The following is a 25,111-nucleotide window of genomic DNA, read 5'->3' as shown; positions in this document are numbered from 1 at the left end:
GTTCTAGTTGAGTTCTAGTTCAGTTCTAGTTCAGTTCTAGTTCAGTTCTAGTTCAGTTCTAGTTCAGTTCTAGTTCAGTTCTAGTTCAGTTCTAGTTCAGTTCTAGTTCAGTTCTAGTTCAGTTCTAGTTCAGTTCTAGTTCAGTTCTAGTTCAGTTCTAGTTCAGTTCTAGTTCAGTTCTAATTCAGTTCTAATTCAGTTATAGTTCAGTTCTAGTTCAGTTCGTGTTCAGTTTTAGTTAAGTTTGAGTTTTATATTGTTTAAAAATTTGATGTGTGTACTTAAATTGTTACTCCTCACTGTTTATATGTACATTTTACATTGAACCATAATAAATAATACTTATAAATAAATATACACTTGTAGTTGTTATTATTTTTTAAAATTGTTATTTATAGTTTAAACTTTTAGCAAATTTCACACTTAAACATTACACCAACACATAAACATAAACACTGTGCACAGAGAATACCAAGAAAAAAGAAACAAAGTTGTGATGGCAAATTTAAAAGTTTATATTGAAAAGGTGATAACGAATAATACATGTAGTGAACCACTAACTGCCAATAAATAATAAAAGAAATGCTACTGTTTACTTTATAGTAGAACAGTGGTTAGGAAGTAGTTTAAGAACGAGGGAGTAAAACGCTACAGTAAAAGTTTAAAATAATGAATTATATTAAGCTACGTACAGCTTCTGTTTTTCATGCATGAAACAGTTATTTTAATAATTTTTAATTTGTATTTTAAAGAAAGAGCTTTATTTTAAACCCTTTCTTTTGTGAAACTTTTGAGCCACGTACTTCTGTTGTAGTGAGTTAATATGTAATTTGTTTATACTTGTCATCACATGAGTATTTAAAGTTTCATCTAACTTCTCCCTAGTTTTTCTGTTTTCTTTAGTTTCAATAACAGTATAAATGCATTTAAATACATTGTCATGCTTCATGTGTTGAATCTAATAATGTTTGTTGCACTTTGTATGTTCCATTTTAACCTAAATAAACTGATACACTTTGTGCATCTTTGATAAATTTAACCCCATGTTTATTTTTTTTTACCAAATGTCACATAACAAAGTTTAAAGTAGGGTTGGATTTGTGAAAGCATTTTTTGAAAGCATTTTTTTGTTAAGTTACAAAACTTTACCTTTCTTGTGTTTATTTCACCTTAATCAAAATATGCCTAACACAACTTTTATTGCAGTGATTTTTTTTGAGTCAAAAATGTCACATGTAAAATTCACAGACAACATGAACAACTTTTTCATGTTCAAACAGTATGTCAGTTACAGAGATTCAATCTACTCGTCATTCTCCACCTTATTCAGAGAAATATACATATGTACATAAAAAACAATATTTCTATTTATTTGCCAAAAATAGCTGAAACTTTTCACACACATTCATTTATATTGTTGAAAAAATGTTGCCATTTTTATGTCTAAAAACTTTTTACAAAAATAGAAATTTTGTTGCGTCTTTAAGAAAAACTTTTATTAAAATTATTTTCCTCACCACATGACTTTTATTTATGCCGAGAGTTTGAAAAGTGAAAGGAAATAAAAAGAAACAGTTATTAAATATAAATGGAATTTGTATTGAAATATTTAAAGTTTAAAAAAGGAAGCTTATTTAAAGGAAATCATTAAACTACTATTTTAGCAAAGTTTTCCTTTTAATTAAAATGCTTTTCTTTTGTTGCACAATATATGTTTTTTAATTACATTCTTGTTTTGAACTTTGACTCTCTATAATTTATGCGGCATATGACTCAATAACTTTTATTGTGAAAGCTTAATTTCTCTTCTATAAATATATCAATTTATATTTCAATCTGATTGATTCTAAACATATGAATTGTTTTACTTTTTTTAAAATTTTAAACAGCCCATAGGCGTATACATGATATTTCATAAACATAATAAAAATATATTACTTATACCACCTGTGGTTCTTAAAATAAATTTGTCATACCAACCAACCAGTTTTGTGGTCTTGTTTAAACACAAATATTTGTATTTTACAATGACAGCAACCTTTCACAGAAATTTATTTATTTTATTTTTTTGTCTTTCCTAACATTTTCATGTCGTTTTTAACGGCTCCTTTTTCTAGAGTTGAAGTAGTTTTTCTTCCTCCATTATATTTTTGTTTATCTATTTATTTTTTACTGAAGATTTTTTTTTATTTTTTCCAGAGAATTATATTCACTGTGCAGATTTCTCCAGAAAATTTATCACATCATAGTTTATTAGTTCAGCAGTTTCAATTTATGGGAATTTCTTAAAAAGGTAAGTCATATTTTAATCTATTTATTTAATTTAATTTTTTAATTTTTTAATATTCATACAATGATTATTTCCTAACCACTAGTTAACTACAATTTCTATAGAAAATTTGAAATAGAAATTATAATTTTGTAATTATAAAATATGGGATTAATTTTGTTTTTCCATTTGTAACACATCGAAGTATTTGTTATATAGACCCACTAAAATCTATGAACTGTATATTCTTAGGGTCATTAATAGACTTTAACACATTCTAGTTGGTTCCGTCTGTTTAAATTTAAAATTTTTCTTTTTATGAAAAATTATCTTAAAACAAGCTCTTTATAGCAAGTTCAGAGTAAAGGAAAATCGTCGACAAATTTAACAAATTAACATGTATCAATCATTTAACCAAGCACTCCGCACCCTCGAAATTGTGCTTAAACCACAGCTACTAAGTGGTTCCCGAAAGAACCTTAACAACCTGACCAAAGTCTGGCGGGTAAATAGCCACCCCAAATGTACCAGATTATGAGGCGCTTTCGTTCGACCCCTTGTCTAAGATCGAGGATACCATTGACATTATCAGTTTATTGTCCAGGCAGATTAGAAGTCCCTCCTTTACCCCGGATACACCAAGATCAAGGAAACATGCCCCGTGGGGACGTGAAAGGGTATATATAAGTTTGTCATTTCATTTGAAATTTCCACAACATCATTTTCCTACCCTATAAAGTATTTATATTCTGAATCCTTATAAATAGCGAAGTCGATTTAGTCATGTTCGTCAGTCGTTTGTCTGTCTGAAGACTTCAGATATATGCGAGATACGAATCCTCAATAATTCTCAATAATTAGACATGCTATCGGGAAGAACGCTATTTATAATCAGAAAAATCGCCTATAAATATCGGAGATATAAGCAAATGCATGACAACCTCTGAAGGTTTCTTCAAAAGTTTAGATTTTGTTTATTTATGACAGAAATTCTAAATAAACAACAACAGAATACATAATCATATTTTAAATTTTGTTATTGCAATCGCTTGTTTATAAAAACAAAGCAGAGCATAAACATCACTTTACGAGTAAAGCAACGTGTTGTTGTTATTGTCTAAAAACATGAAATTAAATATGTGGAGTCCGTATTAAGTGAGAATCTATAAAAAGGGACTTTTTGGTACTTTTTTGTTCTTTAAAAGGTACCTTTTGATTTTCTATAATATTAAACCAAGTGACATAAAATTAAGCTTGTAAATCCCGGAGAAAGTGTTAACCAACAAACCAATACCTTTATAAACAAAATTTTAAAAACAATACTCCTGACTCTTTTATCGACATTCATAATGACCCGTTTTCCTAAATATTTATACATTAATAATGAGAAAAAAAACGAGAACGTTTCTAATGGTTAAAAAATTTTCCAGCAATTGAGTTGTAAATTCTTAAGCCATTTTTATTGTTTCTAACATTCCTACTCTTTCTTAAAGGGGAAAAATCTCCTGGCTACACATAAAATGGGTAATTTGTTTCTCCTTTCCTCTTTTTCTCACAAGGTAATATTAAAAAATTCCTTCGTATAAATTCTTAAGAAAGTAATTGTTAATTAGAAGACAACAAAAAAGGAAAGAAATATTACTAGGGTCACTTAAAAAAAGGGGGAAAGAGATACTAGACAAATAATTTTTCTTGTTTAAAAATGATTCATGTTTTTTGTTAAAATTTTATTTGCATAAGAATGTTTTCTATAAAGAAAAAAAGACATTAGGTATTAAACATGGAATTTGTTTATGGAATTTTTAAAAGTTAAACAAATTTTACTTATAATTAAATTTATTTAAGAAATCTTTAATATTTACTTATAATTTAATAAAGCTTTGTCCATAATTTAATTATAAATATTCCAAATCAAAGCAATGTATACATAATTACAAAATTATGTTTATAATACGACCACACTGAAGTTTGTTTTGACATTATGAAATAATTTGTTATTGAAATACACTGCAATTACCTGTTGGCTATAAACCAAACACAACTACACAAACAGCAGAAGAAAATGTACACACTCTTAAAGATACACACACACAGCTACTTTAGAATGTTGTATAGCGACCTCTGAACATTAGATACATTTTCTCAAACTAACAAATGTTCTTTTATACATACAACCTCTTGACTGTCACATAATCTTGTTCATACTCTAAACACATGACTTTAGGTGAAATGTTGTCTATGGCCAAGTATTATATACAGCTGGAGGTGGAGTTTGAGAAAACTTTTAAACTTAATTTAATGCTTCAACAGACAGGATTTATTAAAAGGTCTTTGGTATTTTGAAGATACTTGCAACTAAGTACTTACAACACAGAGAAGTAAATAAAGCTGAGTACTGAAGCAACAGTTATATGTGATTTGAAAGTTAGTAGAGTGCTAGTAACAGCAGAGTGAAACATTGTTTTTGCAAAGTTTGTTAATTTCCAGGAAATTTTTCTTAAAATTTTTCTTAAAATATCTCTTTTAATAAAAAATTTTTATAAAATGTTTGTTTTTGTATAAAATTTCAAAACCCCCTATTTATTTATTTATTTATTTATTTATTTATTTATTTATTTATTTATTTATTTATTTTTTAATATTCTACTTTGTTATAAACATTTTCGAAAATGTAATTTTTAAAAAACTTTTTTTTATAAAAATTTTCGAAAAAATCGATCTTTTTAAAAAAGTACCACTGAAAATGTCTCTTTTTTTATAGTAAATCTTCGTAAGTTGCTCTATTTATTATTTTTCTACAATTTTTCTCTTTATAGAGAATTAAAAAAAAATAATAAATTATTTTTTTTAAACATTTTCAAAAATTTTTTGTCTTTAAAAAAATATTTTGAAAATTTTCTAAATATTTTTTTATAAAAAAATTTAAATTTAGAAAATTTCTCTCTTATAGAACACATTACACATTGAAGTAATGAATTTGTCTTTAAGTAAATTTTGTAAAAATTAAACAATTTATTTTACTTTTTAATTTTTGTTTTACCACACTATTTTGTTCATAAACTGGGTCTGTATTAAACTTCTAAAAAATTATTATTCTAATTCGTTAGGTTATTTAAAGTCTGCAAAGTTTTTGTCTGTTTTTCTATCCCTTTTTTTTGCTTGAACAATTGCCAAACAAAAAATATACAAAAAAAAACAATTTGTTAAATTTGGCAAGAGAAAAAATGTGTAACTTAATAAAGCCATTTCTACAGTTAATAAAATGATGAAAATGGAAATAGTTACAAAAAATTCGAATTCAAGGTCTTTTTTAAAATAAAAAGGATGTAGCCAAAAAAATAAATAAAAGTTAATAATTTAATTCTAAATAGGTTTTCATAAATATTTCATAGATTTTGAAAAGAAAAGAACACAACTACAAGTCAAGTTATTAATATATGCAATATTTCTTGTTGTTTAATAAATCTATCACATCATCTTCATCAACATTCATAAACTCTTCTAAATACCAACAGGGCATGTGTCTTGTATTTAATGCGATTGATGGCAAGACTGCTTGCTGCTGCTGGCTATGATGATGTATTACAAAAATGATAAAAAAAATTGCAAAAATGAATCTTCAAATTCGACAACTTATTTATGACTGACGTATGCAAACACTTTCTACCACTCAACTCTCATACTGTCAGTTTGCTCTTGAAATTGTTTTTGATTATCAGAAATGTGAATGATGATGAAGAACAGAAAGTAAATTGGGAAAAAATGTAAAAAACAAAAATATTAACAAAAATTTTCATAGCTTGCAGACATTTTTTATTACAAAACTATAAAAAACAAATATCGACAAAATACATGCAAACAAATTTTACGTGTTTTCACTAGACTACGATTGTAAATAATAAATATAGACGTCTATACATATGTACAATACGTAAATAATTACCCTGAAGTTTAAAATTGATCCCTAATTCACTTTTATTCATCTTTTTCTTATAAAAATGGCGAATTTGAAAGGTTTTTCTATAAAAGTTTTTTTTTATAAAAAAAAGAAAATTTCGAACATTTTCTATAAAACAGAAAAATTTTTCAAATATTTTCTATAAAGGAGTCATTTTCTATAATTCTCTTTAAATGAATCATTTTTAGAAAAAAATCTTAAAAAATAGACATTTTGAAAATTCTATATAAAAGAAGACGTTTTCGTAAATTCTCTATAAAAAGAAAAATTTTAGAAAATTTTCTATAAAAAACACATTTTTAGATTTTTTTTTATAAAAAGTGAAAGTTTTATACAAAAAGAGAAATTTTTGAAAATTTTGAATACAAGAGACATTTTTGCAATTTTCTATAAAAATAGAAATTAAAAAAATATACATTTTAATAAAATTTTCTGTTAAAAGAGAAATTTTATAAAATTTTGTATTAAGGAGAAATTTTTAGAAAATTTTGTATAAAAGAAAAATTGTTGGACAAAAATATTTTAAATTTTTAGAGAATTTTCTAAAAAGAAATTAAAAAAAAATGTTATAAAATAGAAAAGATTTTTGGAAAATTTAAAAATTTTCTATAAGAAAACTTTCTGCGCCTCCACGGGTGATTGATAGGATGTGGTAATGGAACATCTGTGCTCTCAAAGCTTAAGTTTTACTTAAGCAGAGGGAGGAAATATTTTCCACAATAGCACATATTGTCCCCTCGGACCAAAACATTGAAAAATAAAAAGATAAATGTTACTGTGTTGATTTACTCGTGAGTCACGTGTTGTCATCCTGTAATCGTAAGCAGGCGTACAATGCGTCAACGTTACAACATTCCATTGACAAAGACATATATGTGAAAGAGAAGGATGTACGTTACTTTATGCTACCTCAGCCTTAAAATATAGGTGAAGTCTCGGACTCTGAATCCTCAGGGATACGTTGGGATACTGCTGGGACATAAAAACAAAAAAAAAAAAAAAAAAAAGAGTTGTAAAATACACACTTGCTTTTACACACAAAATTTAATAAACAATAGAAGAATACACGCGAAAAGTTAATTGAAACGAATTCGACAACAATTCGAGTTAAAACGAAATATATAGTGATGATGGCGGTTTGCAACGGCAGCTGCTGCGGCGCATAAATTAACAGATGAAATACAATTTCATTTTTAGAGGGATAAGGCAAGTGGTTTTGTTGCAACACAATGTTACATTATTACTATGGATACGGATATAAAATCCATATAAAGTGTTCTTACTACCACCAATACAAATAAATCATGAAATGAACAATCATTTGTGTTTGTCGTCTTTTATGCAATTGTTGATGGGTGGTGGTTTGAATAACGACAAAATGTGTGATAGTTCGAGAGTGAATAATACATCAAATAGATATTTTGTTACTGTTTGATTGTATAAATTTATTTATGCATGTGAACATGTGAATGGAGCTGGTACTGTGTGTGTTAAAAGTGGCACAACGTCACATTGGTTCAACGCCATGACGACTGATCGATTTAGAAACAATATGGATTTGTAATAAGAGGATCTTGAAATGTCCTTAAAATAAACTTTTCTGCTAAATGTAATTTTTATTTATTTCTCACTGTTATCATGTCAGTCAATATAGCATACATCATACGTACATATGCGCCCGTAAACAAATTTCAACGTAAACAATTATTTTTTTATTGCAAATATAACAAAGATCGCACCAATTTATGTTACAATGTAAAAATTTAAAGTTTTTAAATTTTTTAAAAATGTTTTAGAAAAGAAAAACCAAATTGATGTTTGTCAATATATATATATCAAGTTGAAAAATGAAGGCAACAGTATGTAGTTCTGAATATTATGGGTGAAAATACCTAGTTTTTGCTAAAAAGAAATCTCCCCTGCTAGTATGACCCTGATTTTACAATTTAATTACCTCATTGCATTTTTCGTTTCTTTGTTAATTTTCCACAAATAAGTTAAAAAATATTTTCTTTTGTACATTTTTACACCCCCAAATGTTTTCTTTTACGATTGTATAAAAAAACGCGTGAATTATTTCGACATATAAAAATACCAGTGTTTTTCGTTTTTATCTCACACTGCCAATGATTGCAATTGATTGACAGCTGTATGTCAAAAATTTTATGACCACAATTATTCAGAACAAGTGGGAGTGCCACTTTTTTTTAAACTAGCCTCTGGTTAACACGAATCTTATAAGTGCCCTGCATTTTGGGGGAAATATGTGGGTGGAAATTAATTGGCTAAAACTATTTTTATGTTTATTTTGTCTGTAAAAAGAATTCAAAATCATTAGATTAGTGACGACGTTTTTATCAACCAAATGTGAGCAGTAAACATTTTTTCTAGACATTTGGAATTTGGAGAAAAGACTTTCATTTTTGTTACCGGAATGCCCTCTACACCAAACTATAAGTTAAACTAAATACTAGACTATATAATAGACTATATACTAGAGTATAATCCAAAGACTATAGACTAGACTAGTCTATAGTCTAAGACTAGACTTTAACTAGACTATAGCCTAGACTATAGACTAGACTATAGACTAGACTATAGACTAGACTATAGCCTAGACTATAGACTAGACTATAGACTAGACTATAGACTAGACTATAGACTAGACTATAGACTAGACTATAGACTAGACTATAGACTAGACTATAGACTAGACTATAGACTAGACTATAGACTAGACTATAGACTAGACTATAGACTAGACTAGAGCCCACAATAAATGAGAATCTATAAAAAGACACTTTTGGTACATTTTCCCACTGGAGTTACTTTTTGAGTTTTTTTTTATAAAATTTATCAAAAACATGTAATCAAGCATGTTGAGCCCAAAGTAAAAGATTATCTATAAAAAGGGATTTTTGATACTTTTTCCTTCTTGGACTAATACTTTTTGAGTTTTTTATAAAATTGTACCTGAAAACATAAAATTAAGCATGTAGAGCCCGCAGTAAATTATAATCTATAAAAGGGAACATTTTAGTTTTCTGTAAAATTGTTTCTAGCAACATGAAATTAGGCATGTCGTGCCCGCAGTTCTTTAAAATTGGACTTTGGTACTTTTTCCTCCTTGGAATGGTACTTTTTGAATTTTCTATAAAATTGAACCGCAGTAAATGGCAATCTATAGAAATAAACTTTTCGTTTTTCAAAAGGTTCTTATTAAATTTTCCAAAATATTCAATCTTGAAACATGATTAAGCAATCTTGAAACATGATAGAGTCCGGGGTATTTTTTGGTACCTTTTCGTTCTTCAAAAGGTACTTTTGTATTTTTTATAATATTGATTCTAGAAAAATGAAATTAAGCATGTGGAGTCCTGAGTTACTCATTAACTCTTTAAAAGTGAAATTTTAGCACTTTCCTCCCCTTAAAAAATAACTTTTGAATATTCCGTAATATTGAACCTGAAAATATAAAATTAAACATAAAGATCCCAGAAATTTTTGAAAGGGGACCTTTCTAGATTTTTAATATTGAACTAAAAAACAAGAATAAAATTCTCTTTCTCCAACTATGTAACAAATTTATTTTTTTTTTATTTGTGTACCGTTTCCTTTTTAAAAAATACAATTACTGCACTATTCTGACACTTGTCTTACATTTCAAAATTGCAAAAATAAAAATCAATCTTTTCGCTGTCATAAAAATGTAATTTTCATAATGAGATTTTTTTCATTTATTAATTTTTTATGACATTTTCGGTTTTTAAAAAACATTTCATTTCCATTTCTTGTAATTCTCCTAGAGTGTCAACACTAGGCAGCCGTGTTGCCTATCAGTCGGTATGTTTAACCCAAATTCGAAAAAGTTAAAAGCAGCGAAAGAATGTTAATTGGTTAAATACTCTTGAGTACTTGATGCTTAAGTTGCCGCCAGTAATTACAAGTTAAAATGTTTCAGCCGCTATGACGACACATGGCAACGTTAAATAGTTACTTACCACATGCAAGGATTTTTTTATTATGTTCTTTACATAATATGTATTAAAGGAAGTAAAAGTTAAAAAACTGAAAAGATTTCTTGCCTTTAACATTAATTCCCCGAGAGATTTTTATGAAGCTAATTAAAGTTTACTTAAGTATTTGACTGGATATCTGATTGTTGCTAAAGTCAAAGGGGAAGAGGAAATTGTAGTTTTTCTATTTAATTTACAGACGTTTAAAGCTTTTACTCTGTTACTTAATAACAGTGTACTGTTATGATTTTAACAGTATTGGAAAGATTTTCATTATGTTGTATACGTCTGTGTGGTTAGTTGTGTGTTGTTTTTGCACAACAAATATTTTAACACTGGCAAAAGCAACATGTATTTTTTCATTACGATTTGTTTTGTTTGATATTGGAAATGTATGGAAAAGTTCATGCAACTTGCAAATGCAAAAGAAGCCAGACGACACACACGTCGCATAGAACACAACAAAACGCAATTTCGCCGGCAAAACATTAAATAGTTGACAAAAAAACATCGAAACGTGCACAGCGTTTATTAAAAGGAACTACAAGAAAAAATATTTAAATTATTAATAAAAATAAAAATTAAAAAAAAATAAAAATTCTAATAGTTTGAAATTAGTTTAAAAGTTTAAAAAAAGTATAGGCAAGGTAATTGCAGTTTATAAAAATTAAATTATTATTAATTTTATTTAAGTGTTATTTATTTGTGTAATTGTGTGTTGAAACTGTTTTTCTATTTATTTTTTCTGTGACACCATTTACTTCTGTGACACAGCAAAAAATAAAAAAAGCAACAAAATGTTAAAAAAAAACAAATGAAAAATATATAAGTTTCCTTTTAACTAACAAACACATCACGTACTGCAAAACAATGTCATGTGTTGCATGAAATTGAACGTACAATAGCAAAAATCTGTAAAAATTATTTTCAGTACTTTTTCACTTGTGTTGTTGAGTTTTTTTTTTTATAAAAAACAAAATCCATTAATTTGAAAATAAAATATATCTGTGTTTCTCTCCTATAGATGTTATTTCTTAAGGATAATCTATTCAAACAGATTTGTGTTTTTTATTTTATAAAATAAAAGTGTTAAGTGTTAGGATAAGTTTTGAAAGTTTTTAGAAGAATAAAATTAAAAATCAAATTTAAATTTAAAAACATGGACTTAAATTTAAAATACAAATTTGTGAAGAGACAACATCCCATCAAAAAAGAACTTCTAAAGAACTTCCAAAGAAGTAGAATTTAAATTGATGAAAGTACTGAAAAAGACCTGTAGAAGTAATGATTGTAAAATAGACTTATCATAAGAGGGATGTTCTTTTTATTTTATTCACTACATCTAAAGTCATTCTCAAGAAGTAATTTTTATGTTCTTTGTTGGAAGTTATTAGGAAGTGAAATCGTAGTGGTATGGAATACAACTAATTTGACTAAAACAATATTAGCATAAATAAATAAATTACAAGCATTTATCAATAAACTCTAAAATAAAATGGGTTTAATTTAAAAAATTAGTACACAATTGTATTCTTTTCGCTTCTTTGGAAGTCAATAAACATCACTTTCACAGAAGGTAAACAAATTTATTTAGTGTTACTTTTGAAGTGGTGATAAATGTTATTCTTTTGGAAGTATTTCGTTTTATTTTTGCTGGTATGTTGTATATAAATCAAAACAACTAATATGCAACTTTTTTTCTTAAAATTTTAGGTTTCTGGCATAAATGTGATAATTTTTATTTTTTTCCTAAATCCGATTTTTCGAAAGAAACCCCAAAAGTTTTTTTAAGCGAAACTGGAAGATTAAATTATCCTTTTAAAGTTTTGCTTTTTTGAATGATTACCTTAAACTCCCTTTTCGAAACTAGGTTCAACTTTTACCCTTCAAAAATTCAGTTTTTTTGCGTGATAACCTAAAACCCGAAACTAAAAGACATCTGATAATTAATTAAAAATTGGAAACATTTATAATATTTCTTCGTCAAATTAAAAAAATCAAAAGGTATTTAAATTTCACCTAAAATACTTGTCGTAGTTATGGAATGCTTTTAATGCTTCACAGGTAAAGAATTTCATTATCCTATAGTCTTGACTATAAACAGCTAATAGTTTTGACTATAAATTAGATCATACTATATATAAATCTATAGTATATAGTCTTGTCTATAGATCAGTGTATAGTTTGAAAAAATGATCATTTTATAGACATGATTTTACATTAGTATTTAAACTTTTCAATAGATAGGTTTATAGTCTTGGCTTTAGACCATTATATTGACTTGGCTATAGATCAGTCTATAGTCTTGGCTATATAACAGTATATAGTATTGATAGATCTTGACTGTATTAACTATAGATCAGTCTACAGTCTTCACTATAGATCAGTCCACTGTCTTCACCATAGAAAATTAAAATTTAACCGAAAAGTTGCTTTAGTCAGGAAGATATATTAGTCTATAAACTTTGCTACAGATCGGTCTATAGTATTGGCTATACATCAGTCTATTGTCCTGGCTATAGATCAGTCTATACTCTTGGCTATATATCAGTGTATATTCTTAACAGGATGATCTAAATATTGTCTATAGCATTGACGGTAGATCAGCCTATAGTCTTGACTGTCTTAACTATAGTATAGGCTAAGAATCAATCTATAGTCTTCACTATAAGAAAATTTAAAATAAATCGGTAAAAACTCCACTTCTCTTTGCTAACACACTAATGGAATTTTAATACAATTTGTATAACATAATTTTGCTTAAACTCTACTTATTAAATAATCCTTGTGATGCATGATAAATTGTTGAGACTTTTCGTACAACAGCTTCTACAACTTGATTGCATATAATCAGATTATGAATTAACAATTTACAAATGTATAAATCTGTTTTTAGTAAGATTTTTAATTAATGTTAGAATATTTACTTAATACTATTTCAACAATTGTATGATAGTCTCTCTTTGTTCTGTACCTTTTTTGTAAGTCATTTATAAATATCAATCTAAACTTTACATTGTTGCTCTTTAAATGTGTGTTATACAATTTTTATTTTAATATTTTTTAAATTTGCACAAAATTCAATTTATCTTTGTAAATAGTTCTAAAATATTCCTTTTTAAATGTACCAAAACTATATGCACATGTAAACGCATAGCTAGAAACATATGTATGCATGTACACTTACATACATGCACACAAATCCAAATGTACATGCAACCATAAAGTTCACAAAACCTAAGATGTATAATACAAGACGAAAAAAGGAAACAAATAAAACAAGATTTTCACATAAACTATTAAGCACAACAAATTGAGGTGTATTTCATTCCCTTTTTGCAACACGAACGTTCAACATTCACAGCAAAAAAAATGCTGAAACATACGTACAACAGTCTGTTGAAATGTAAATGTTATATCCGAAACAGATGAGGAGGACATTGCTACTAAATGCATTAACACAAATATGGGTCATTCCATAATTCAAATAAAAAATTAACAAAGAATTGTATGACTTTCTTTTTAACATCTATGAAACTTTTTATTTTAAATTTAATTTAATAGATTTTTTACATCATTTTTAATTTTTTCTTATCGTATTCCCCATATAGTTATGTTTTTTACTCCACCAATATAAATTCAGTTTTTTTTTCTGAGTAATGACTAAATTATTAATGTACAATTTGTATACATGTACCATAAACTATAATTTCTTATAGTTTAGTCTACACTAAACAGATTTTTTTTCGCATTTATAAATTCATAATTCAACTGTATTAAGAACACACTAGATTTAATATTGATGCTTAAAAATATTTCATAATTTATTGCTAGTATACTATAAATTTAAAAAAAACAACATTTTTCTTCATAAACAAAAAATTGAAACAAGAAAATGGTATGGCATTTGTGTGGCGTGTGTTGTACATACCAATGTGCAACTTTATGTTGCATTTGTGGCAGTCAATTTCACATTAAATACCAGTATCGTATGCCAATGCAAGTTACCCTTTTCAGTTGCCACACTTTGTTTTGTTTTTTTATTATACACTCAGAGCTTTATAGGAATATTTGTGTTATTTTAGGTTTATTGATTGTTTGGTAAATATTATAAAATGTCTCTACATAAATGAACTAGAACTGAACTAGAACTAACTAGAACTATAGAACTGAATTAGAACTGAACTAGAAGTAAACTAGAAGTGAACTAGAACTGAACTAGAACTGAACTAGAACTGAACTAGAACTGAACTAGAACTGAACTAGAACTGAACTAGAACTGAACTAGAACTGAACTAGAACTGAACTAGAACTGAACTAGAACTGAACTAGAACTGAACTAGAACTGAACTAGAACTGAACTAGAACTGAACTAGAACTGAACTAGAACTGAACTAGAACTGAACTAGAACTGAACTAGAACTTAAAAAGAATTTTTTATAAAAAATTTTGGCTATTAAGGCTTTTCGCTTTGAACTAAAAACTTATGGAAAACCCTACCAACCATACTGTTTTATTTTACTATTTTTGATAAGTGTTTTTATGGATAAAGTTTTTCCTTTGTCTTGTCTTCAGGCGGTTTGTATTTGAACTTTTTTCTTGTTTCATTTTATATCGGAACATCAATTAGTCATGTTTAACAATCAGCCGTTGTATTACAAAAAACAACAAGGTAGGAATAAATTGGTAAACTACAGTCGATCATTCAGCACTACTTTAAAAAAAAAACATATAATTACGAAAGAAAAAGCACATGAAAAAACAATTCCTTTGAAGTATAAATAAATCAGGTGTATACTTAATATTATTAAGTATACGCCTAGTCTACTTCAAAGGTTGTTGCATTTCCATTCACAAACAGTCTACTTAACTTAAAATACCCAACTTAAGTTTGTAGCCCATATCCAATATAAGAAATTGTTTCTAATTTTTTCTATATTTTTTTTTGTTGCAATTTTTTAATGTTGTATTACATGGCTGTGTGACTATGATTAATGATCAACTAAAAAAAAAAATAAAAAAAAACTAAATCTCATTATTAAAGAAGGACTACAAAGAAAATAGCAAAAATGTAAAAATGCTTACAAATAATAAAACGGAAATAATCAGCAGTTGATTTTTTCTACAATTTGTATTTATAAATGATAACAATCGTCATTAAATAAAAGTAATAAATTCTGCACTACAGGTATTAAAATATTATCCTATTGAAGGAAAAAAAATATTGTATATTTTTAAAATAGGATTCAAACTCTATTAATATTAATACATAAGCCCTTTTATTAATTTTTTACCAGGGGTTAAACTTTTTTATTATTTAACATTTCATGCATTTATTGACCTCCTGCTGTTTGTAATATTTGGGTTAAAGATTAATTCTATACAAAAAAATCATGATTTCTAAGTTCAAATTATATATCAGATGTTTGCTGCATAAAAGAAAACACATTATTTTTTCCATTTTTTTCTTTTCAAAAATAAAACCACTTTTTCACACTTACTCATAATCCAATACAGTTCTTTTGTGTAAAAATATTCTTTTTCTATTTTATTATTTCTATTTTTCTGCAGTGGATGAACGTTATTCTAAGCACTTAATGTTTCTGTTAGAATAGTACGTTTTATATATAGAATATTTATGAGAAATACGTAAACGAAAGTGGATGTGTGCTCGAATTTCTTTGTGTAACTGGTTCGATGTTTTACTGTATATGATTTTTTTTACATGATGACAAAGTGATTCAAGCGGAAATTGACTTGCACTACGTGTCAGTGGTAGGAATGTGCTTCAAACTATTATTCATGGTTCAGACACATTTAGAGAGAAAACATTAAAAAGCAACGAAATATAATATTAACAATTTTTACAATAACAATAAACATATAAACTGAAATATAACTTTTAAATTTTATGGAGCCAAGAACGAATATAAAGTTTGTTAAAACATTTTTCAAGAAATTAAAATCTATTGACATTTTTCCGATATTATCAATTATTAGTTCCTTATCTAGTTTAATTTTAGTTCAGTTCTAGTTCTAGTTAAGTTCTAGTTCAATTCTAGTTAACTGAACTAGAAGTTCAGTTCCAGTTCAGTTCTAGTTCAGTTCTAGTTCAGTTCTAGTTCAGTTCTAGTTCAGTTCTAGTTCAGTTCTAGTTCAGTTCTAGTTCAGTTCTAGTTCAGTTCTAGTTCAGTTCTAGTTCAGTTCTAGTTCAGTTCTAGTTCAGTTCTAGTTCAGTTCTAGTTCAGTTCTAGTTCAGTTCTAGTTCAGTTCTAGTTCAGTTCTGGTTCAGTTCTGGTTCAGTTCTAGTTCAGTTCTGGTTCAGTTCTGGTTCAGTTCTAGTTCAGTTCTGGTTCAGTTCTGGTTCAGTTCTAGTTCATCTCTAGCTTAGTTCTATTTTAGTTCCAGTTTTTAATTAGCTTTCCCTCACTCTTACATTTTTACAATTACATCAGTTACATTGACACGAAATTATCTTTTGTTGAACATATAAATATGTGCACAAATAAAGCCCGTGGTGTACTTGGTTTTATTAAACGATGGTCAAGAGAATTTTCCGATTCATCTATATCGAAACATTTATATATAACGCTTGTGAGACCTATAATCGAGTATGCATCAATTGTCTGGGATCCATTTTATAATGTTCATAGTGAACGTATTGAGTCTGTTCAAAAACAATTTATGTTATTCGTTTTACGGAATTCTTATCCTAATCCTGCTATCCATCTTCCTCCATTCAGTACTAGGTTACTGCAACTTAATCTACCAACTTTAAAAAGCCGCCGTACAATGCTGAATGTTTTATTTCTTATCAATCTGATAAATGACAATATCACTTCGGAATTTCTTTTAAACAACTTATTTTTTAATGTTCCTCAACGTCCAACTCGTTACTATCAGCCGTTATCAATTCAATATTTTCAACAAAATTTTGCTAATGCTGATTCGTTTCGTCGTATGTGTCTAAATTTTAATGAGCTGTACAACATTATTGATACATCCTCGAGTACTAAAATTATTAAGCGAAATTTACTCTCATATTGTATTAATTCTACTTATTTTAAGTATGTTTTGTAATAATTAAATTGTTTGTCTGTAAGGAGTAATTCCATAGACTAAATAAATAAAATAAAAATAAAATAAATCATATCTGTTTAAATTGTCACCTTTTCAATATTTTTCTTTTAATTACATTTTATATAAAAAAAGAGAAAATGTTTCTTATATTATCTTGCACTTTATGTAGCGTATTTTTATACACATCTAATTAAAGGATAACAAAAAAAAAAAACAAGAAAAAATTAAATAAATAAATCTAATTTTTATATGACAAAATGTATTGTATGTTAGAGACCTTAGCAGTGGTATGTTTTATTTATGGTCTTAGCCATTAAACGCCTCATTGTTGAGAGTTTTTACAACACAGTTTGCTGATAATTAAAACAAAAGTTTTTTTCTATAACAAGATTGCTTTTAGTGACACACTGCAACTATTGAATAGAATACAAAATTTTCATACTAATTGCTTGACATTAGGGGATTAATTAGTTTTTCTACATATAGTTGGATAAAATTGTACGAGGTATATGAGGGCTATTATTACAAATTACAGAAACTCAATTTTTTATTATATAATTTCCGGTTAAGGTCATTTACTCATCAGTTGACCTTTGTTTACACAAATTAATCTATTTATTTTTTTTTTGTATGTGTTTAGTTTTAGAGCAAAACTTTAATATTTTTGAAATCAAGTGTTTATTCTTTGTTTTGCTATCTATTTGTAAACAAAACTGTGTGTGTGTGTATATATATATATATATTCGGAAGTACTATTTATATATGAAACTATATGGCATTTATGTGTATTGTGGTTTTTATTTACTCTACGCTCTCTTATTTAAGGTCAAAAGCCTTCTTTTGTTATTATTGTTTTGGTAATAGTATTTTTAGTCTGTTTTGTTTATTTGTTGTTGCTCGTTTTTAGCCATTATTAACCAAACAATCACATGTGGTTGATGGCATGGTTGGGTTCGCTTAGAGGTTGTTTTTAACAGATAATAACAATTGTTTAGTATCAGCCATTAAGTATGCCACAATTATGCGTATGCCGATATATGTGATATACATATACTACATATTATCTCCTTTCCCTTATAATAACTTCTCTCTCACTCTTCTCTCTCTCTCTAGTTGTTACTCCTGCAGTAGATTGTGCTGAAATGTTAGTGTTTTATAGTCATAATATTTTTTTAATTTTTCTTTCTTTTTTGGTTAACGTTTGAGGCAGGGCTAAATGAAGTATTACATTGTCTGTCTATATTTACATATAGAAAATTGTAAACAACTTTTTGTTTCGCACAAATGATAATAAAACCGAAAATTCCATTTTGTCATATACCAGGAGCCTTAATGCTGGTTACTGCGGTGTGTATGTTAATATTGTTTGCTTGCACTTGTTTTATTGCATACTTTCAAGGGCTTTCGACAATAATCCGCAATATTATTATCAATGCAGATATGAAAAACAACTACAAAGAACCTTTTTGTTTCATACGAATTGTTATTAATAATATTGTATTTAATTACTTTACTATAATTAAATAAAAATCATTGATATTGTTGTCCAATGCTTTTATGGTTCAATACCATTTTTGCTATAGATTATAGATTTTATTGCTTTTGGATTGCTTTACGTATGGTATATGTATTGTATTCAAATTAAACAATTGTTTATGATTGAATTTTCTAGTTTTGCTTGTTAAACATTTCTATTGAAGTCTTAAATATGTTAGCATTTTTTTTTCAAAATTTATGGTAAATTTAATGTAATAAAAGACAGAAATTTATGAGTATTATTTTTGGGGAAGGCACAGTGTTTTAAAAATAAAGAAAATCGTTAAATTTCTTACAGAAAATTTAAATAGTTGAAAATGTTCTTTATAAAAATAAAAGTTATTGATAATTTTTAAATAGACAATTTAAAATAACGATTTATTATATATATTTATTAAAACATTTGAGTTTTTGATACATTTTTGTTGTAAATATTCGTTATTTTAAATTTTCTATATAATGTTTTAGTTATCGAAAATTTTTCTATAAAAAAATTAAATTTGTCGAACAATTTTCTATTGGAAAATGAAATTATCGAGACATTTACGTTACGGAAAATTTTTTTTATAAATAATTTATGTTATCGAAATATTTTATATAGAAAAATTAGGTTATCGATAAATTTAATACAAAAAATTATTTGTTTAATTAATTTTCCATAGAAAGCCTTAGTTGTCGAACATTTTTCTATAAAAGCAATTAATTTGTCGAAAAATATTCAGTTAGAAAATGAAGATATCAAAACAATTTTTATAAAATATTTTTATTATCGAAACATTTTCTATACAACATTTAAGTTATCAGAAAATTTTCTGTAGAAAATTTAGGTTATCAACAAATTTTCTTTGAAAAAATAAACTTATCAACAAATTTCCGTTGAAAAATAAAGTTATCGATAAATTTTCAATAGAAAATGTATGTGTTAATGTATCGACACATGTTAAAAATAATGTTATCGAAAAAATTTCAATACAAACTAATGTTTTCGATAAATTCGATATAAAATAGAAAAAGTTTTATGGAAAATTTATACATTTTTAGAAAATCTAAGTTATGAATATTTTTTTTAATTTTCTATTAATATGTTTGTTATAGATACAATTTTTATAAAAGAAAAAGTTGTGGTAAATTTTTCGAAAGAAAATTTAAGTTATCGAAAAATTTTCCATAGAATATTTAAGTTTAAAAAGTTTTCTGATAAATTTGATATAAAAAAAAGAAAAAGTTTTATTATTAGATATTTTTTTGTTAAATTTTCTATTGATATGAAAGATCATTGAAAGTTTCTTTATAAAATTAAAAAAAAAAAAATTATCGATTTATTGTGTAAAATTTAAGTTATAAATAAATCAATGTTGTTGATAATATAAAGTATTGTTATTGATAAATATATTTTAGGAACATAAAATAGCGATATATTCTGAAAACTTTCTATAGAAAACCAAAGCTATCGAATAAATTTCTGTACAAAATTTTATAATTAAATATTACAATGATAAACATGAAATTTCCGTTCCCTTCAAACAATGGAGTTCTAGCTAAAGATTATTTTACAAAAGTAATAACACAAATTGTGAATCTAATAAATATTGAACAAATTTGTCACATTGTTTATAACAACATTTTTTTTTTCTTGACAAATTTTTATTTCTCTCTACATGTTTTTAGAATATCCTGTTATTATTAGCAAAAACATAACATCTATTTACATCATGTATTTTGTAATATAATTATCGAAAATACATACCATTACTAAGTGTCATAACATGCCACTGTGGTCTAATTAAATTGTAAACATTTGCCAAATGTGTGAACGGACATTAAATATACATACATACATACACAACATATAGAATCCGCATAGACACACACACACACATACTAGCAGTAAAATAAAACTTTGGTTTATAATAGTTGAGTGTATGCAGATGCAACCAATAGTCAAAATATGTATTACGAAAATAAGTATCTTTGTAAAAAATTTGTAACCAAAGCAGTTTTCGATATATAGAATTAAAAGGAGAATATTCGCGAATATTTACTTTTAAATAAATTTTAAATTTAAAATACATTTTGACAGTTTGGTCACTTGGTTAACTCATTTTGTTGTGTATGTACATTTTCATGTATGTAAAATACACATGAACGACTTTGTAACATGTATTAAATTAACATCAGTTAAATTTGACCATTGACTCCATACCCATACTCTATAGCTATTATTGGTATTATTATGTATATGCATGTGGTATTTAACTGAGTGTTATTACATTTGATCAAAATCCCTACACATTTGCCAATAATCGCTAAAGTACGGGGTATTTTATAATCTAATTTAACAACATAAATTTAAACTAAATTTATGGATATGTAATGACAGCCTTTCATAAAAGTATAGTGTGTGAGAAAATCATTTTGTTGTCCAAATAAAAATAAATTTGATTTTAAACTAAACTGGTATTAACTTTAACTTTTCAATAGTTTGTGGCAAATGTGATATATGCAATTATTTATAAAAATAATGAAGATTAGTGGGGTTTATAACATTTATCAAAGCAAATATTCTAAATTTTGTTTTAAAGATTTCTAGGAGACAATAAGGTTTGGATTAACCAAATCAGAGAAGTAAAATCTCCAGAGAAGTAAAATCTCCAATTGTTAAAATTTATTCCAATCAAACAGTTTAGAAATAGTGAAAAAGGCAACTATCTACTATGTAGTTTACTAGGGGCCGGTAAAGTATCTCTAAAAATAAAAAAAATCCTATACATTGCTACTAGTGTAGTACCCTAACTGAAACTCTAAAAAATATTGTAATTGATTACACGCTGGATAACTTGTGGTGTCCCTAAGTAATACCTTTTATTAAAATCTAATAAAATGTGTAATTGACTACTCACTAGTTAACCTGTGGTAGGCAAAGTAAACAGTCTGAATACAAGTTTAAGCCTTAATTAACTATATTTCTATGTAAATAATAATATTAAAATAAGATATAGTTTTTAGTTACTACCCTTATAATGTTTTCAACCAACTTCTGTTTGACAGCTATAATATACTTGAAAATAACTATTATTTAGTATTTAAAATAAATTCATCTATAATTATACGTGTTTGAATTTTAAATAGAGACATAATTACATTAGAAATTAAAAATTTACATTGTAAACGGATTCAACAGTTGTTGCAAACTCTAATACTATACAATTAAATTTAGAAATTAAATTAAAATCTAAATGAAATTATATTTATTTTCATTTGTTTGATGAAAATGCAAGCAATTATATTTCCGACCAAAACTGCTTGTGTATATTGTCGTTTGTGCTCACACAACAATAACATTTTCAAAACCTCAATAACCACATAGATATAATTTTTTAGGACTTAATAATAATAGTTGTTGATGAAAATTTTCAAATCAACATGACAATAATCAACCATTAAAAGACATAGCAAACAGTTTGTAACTTAAAATTTTTTTTGATATTTAAGTTTAAATCCGTTTAATATACTAGCATGCTACCATCAACAAGAAACTGATTTTCCCAACAAATTTCTTAAAAAAATTACAACATTTTTTTATACAATTTATTATTAAATCTGTTGTCTTTCAATCCTTTTATATGGCTTGTTTGCTGGGTTGTATTACAAATTATATTCAAAATACACATAAATATATTTGTATGTTAATCAAATATGTTTTTGTGTTCAGACAGCAAATGACGACTACATTTAATAATATAACACCATTACCACCACCACAACCCACTTCTTCTTATAGACATAAATTATTCTGTTGGTTGTTAATTTAATTGTGAAATTAAAATTTTTCTTAATCTTATACAATATAATTCATTCGTTCATGTCCATTCATGTTTGTTCTTGTTGTTGTTGCTGTTGTTAAATTTATAACAAGTATTAATTGTAATACTTAATAAAAGTACCTCAGTTACTCTAGTATAAAGTCGTCGTCTTTATTGGATTGTATATCTTTAGGGGTAATTATGTGTTTTAAACACACAAAGTAATCTGATTACAACTAATTACCCACACAGAGTAACAACAAGGCTATTTTATAAATATATTTAGGAGGCTTGGATAATATACATAAGATTTACACCGTTGCCAATTGTTGTTTAGAAATTTTTGAAAAATAAATATGAAATTTTTTATTGTTGTAGAAATAATTATTGGAAATTGGAAATTTCAACAAACAAACTGCGTAAATATTAAATATATATGGAAAATTACAGGATTTTAGCTTCCACCTTTTAGTTGCTAACGTGTTTTTATAATATTGCGTTTATGTGCTATAGTGGTTTATACAGACAGACATTCAGAATTGTCAAAAATCTAATAATGTTTTAGAATATGTAATAATGGATAATATTTGTGGAAAATTTCAAGTCGTTAGCTCTTTCCATTCAAACAATATTGTGATTTAAACGGACAGGCGGATGGACAGACGGATGGACAGACGGATAGACAGACAGACGGACAGACAGAAGAATGGAAAGACGGACAGATAGACGGACGGACGGATGTAAAGAAGACAGACATATAGAAGGAGAGACGTACATGGCTAGATCGTTTAAGAATCTAATAATGCCCCAAAAAAGGCAATTTTCTACTCTTTAGACAAATTATGATGGGTATTTAAGACAGATCTAAAAATAAAATTGTTAATTTCTTAAAAATCAAAAATTTTATATAGAAATGGTGTAGATCAAATGTCATTCTTCTTTTCCTTCTTCATATCTAAAACTGTTTGCAGTAACCTTCGTAAATAAATCTATTTATATATTGTATTAAGAGAATAGTATACTCTTGCCACCAGGAAGTTTTTGTAGGCTTAAAGGATATTTTGCATACAAGAGGATTGATTATTCCTTAGAAAATTCTAATATATGTATGTGTGTGTTTGTTAAATCCACTCTTCTCCTATACTATAAAATTCTAATTTTGTATTTATTGTCTGTGTATGTTATAAAATAAAATTTATAGATTTTATTTGAAACTGTTGGCTCATAATATTTCAACTCAATTACATTTAATGTGATTTTTTATGGGAGTTTGTGTACATAGTTTAATTAGTTAATTATATTTTTTATTGAATTGAAAACTTTTAGGGGTTTGTTGTAAAATAATTAGATATTAAAGGTTATTTAAGAAATGCAAGTAAAAAAATTGCACTTTAATTTGTAATATAAATGTTGTGGTTAATGTGGTTTAGGAAAATATCTTGTTTTTACATTTAAGAGTTCCCTTTTTTTTTGAGGTAGAATTAATTAAGAAAGTGTTATATATAGAATTTAAGCAAATTTAATTTAATTAAGTTTCTTTTTCAGCTAAGTTATAACATTTTTTTAAATTGTATGAGATTTATAATCCAAGCCTCTATTTATTTCTTAATATAGTGGTTAGTAAAATTATGAGAACTTTTAAATAATATAAAAAATTCCATAATAATATCATCTTTTGACAGCTATTGGAATTTTTGTTTGTCTGGTTATATTTACAAACATACATACCTACATATGTTACTGTTTTACGTAGTGGACTAACGTCATAAAATTCTAAAATAGTTTTAGATTTTGTAGTGACAGCTATTGTTTAATTTATTTTTGGTATTAAAAAAAACTAAAAGGATATAACTGAAAATAAAACTCTTTTTTGTGTCATTTAAATTAAATTTTTATAAAAAATATAGTGATTTTGTTTTTTGTTAATTAGCAAAAATATTTGATATATCAGAAAAAAATTTAATATTTAGACTAAAATATGGGTTAGCCTATAGACTAGAATTAACTATATACTAGGCTAGAGAAACTATAACAAAACTATATTCTATAGACCAGACTATATATAAAAATATATACTAGACTTCAGACTATTGACATGACTAGACTATAGAGTAGACTATTGACAAGGCAAGATTATAATATAGATTAGACTATAGACTAGACTGTAGACAAGAGTATAGACTAGACTATAGACTCAACTATAGACTAGCCTATAGACTCAACTATCGTCTACACTATAGACTAGAATATAGACTAGACTATAGACTATGCTATAGACTAGACTATAGACTAGCCTATAGACTCAACTATAGTCTACACTATAGACTAGACTATAGACTCAACTATAGTCTACACTATAGACTAGACTATAGACTAGACTATAGACTAGACTATAGACTAGACTATAGACTAGACTATAGACTAGACTATAGACTAGACTATAGACTAG

General features: G+C 26.5%; 2 protein-coding genes across 2 annotated transcripts in view; both read left to right on the top strand.

Annotated features, from left to right (window-relative positions):
* Positions 1-25,111, top strand: part of LOC111682683 (rho-related BTB domain-containing protein 2) — a 62,982-nt gene that overhangs the window by 36,339 nt on the left and 1,532 nt on the right. The window contains exon 13 of the transcript XR_006940998.1: positions 2,200-2,293. The gene's annotated coding sequence lies outside the window, so the exon portion shown is untranslated. The remainder of the gene's footprint in view (positions 1-2,199; positions 2,294-25,111) is intronic.
* Positions 10,483-25,111, top strand: part of LOC111675212 (galanin-like G-protein coupled receptor npr-9) — a 24,264-nt gene continuing 9,635 nt past the window's right edge. Inside the window, exon 1 of the mRNA XM_046951714.1 lies at positions 10,483-10,890. The gene's annotated coding sequence lies outside the window, so the exon portion shown is untranslated. The remainder of the gene's footprint in view (positions 10,891-25,111) is intronic.

The sequence above is a fragment of the Lucilia cuprina genome, chromosome 5 (genome assembly GCF_022045245.1).
Source record: "Lucilia cuprina isolate Lc7/37 chromosome 5, ASM2204524v1, whole genome shotgun sequence".
NCBI lineage: Eukaryota > Metazoa > Arthropoda > Insecta > Diptera > Calliphoridae > Lucilia > Lucilia cuprina.
Note: the sequence above shows the minus strand (reverse complement) of the source record. Positions and strands in the feature narration are given on the sequence as shown.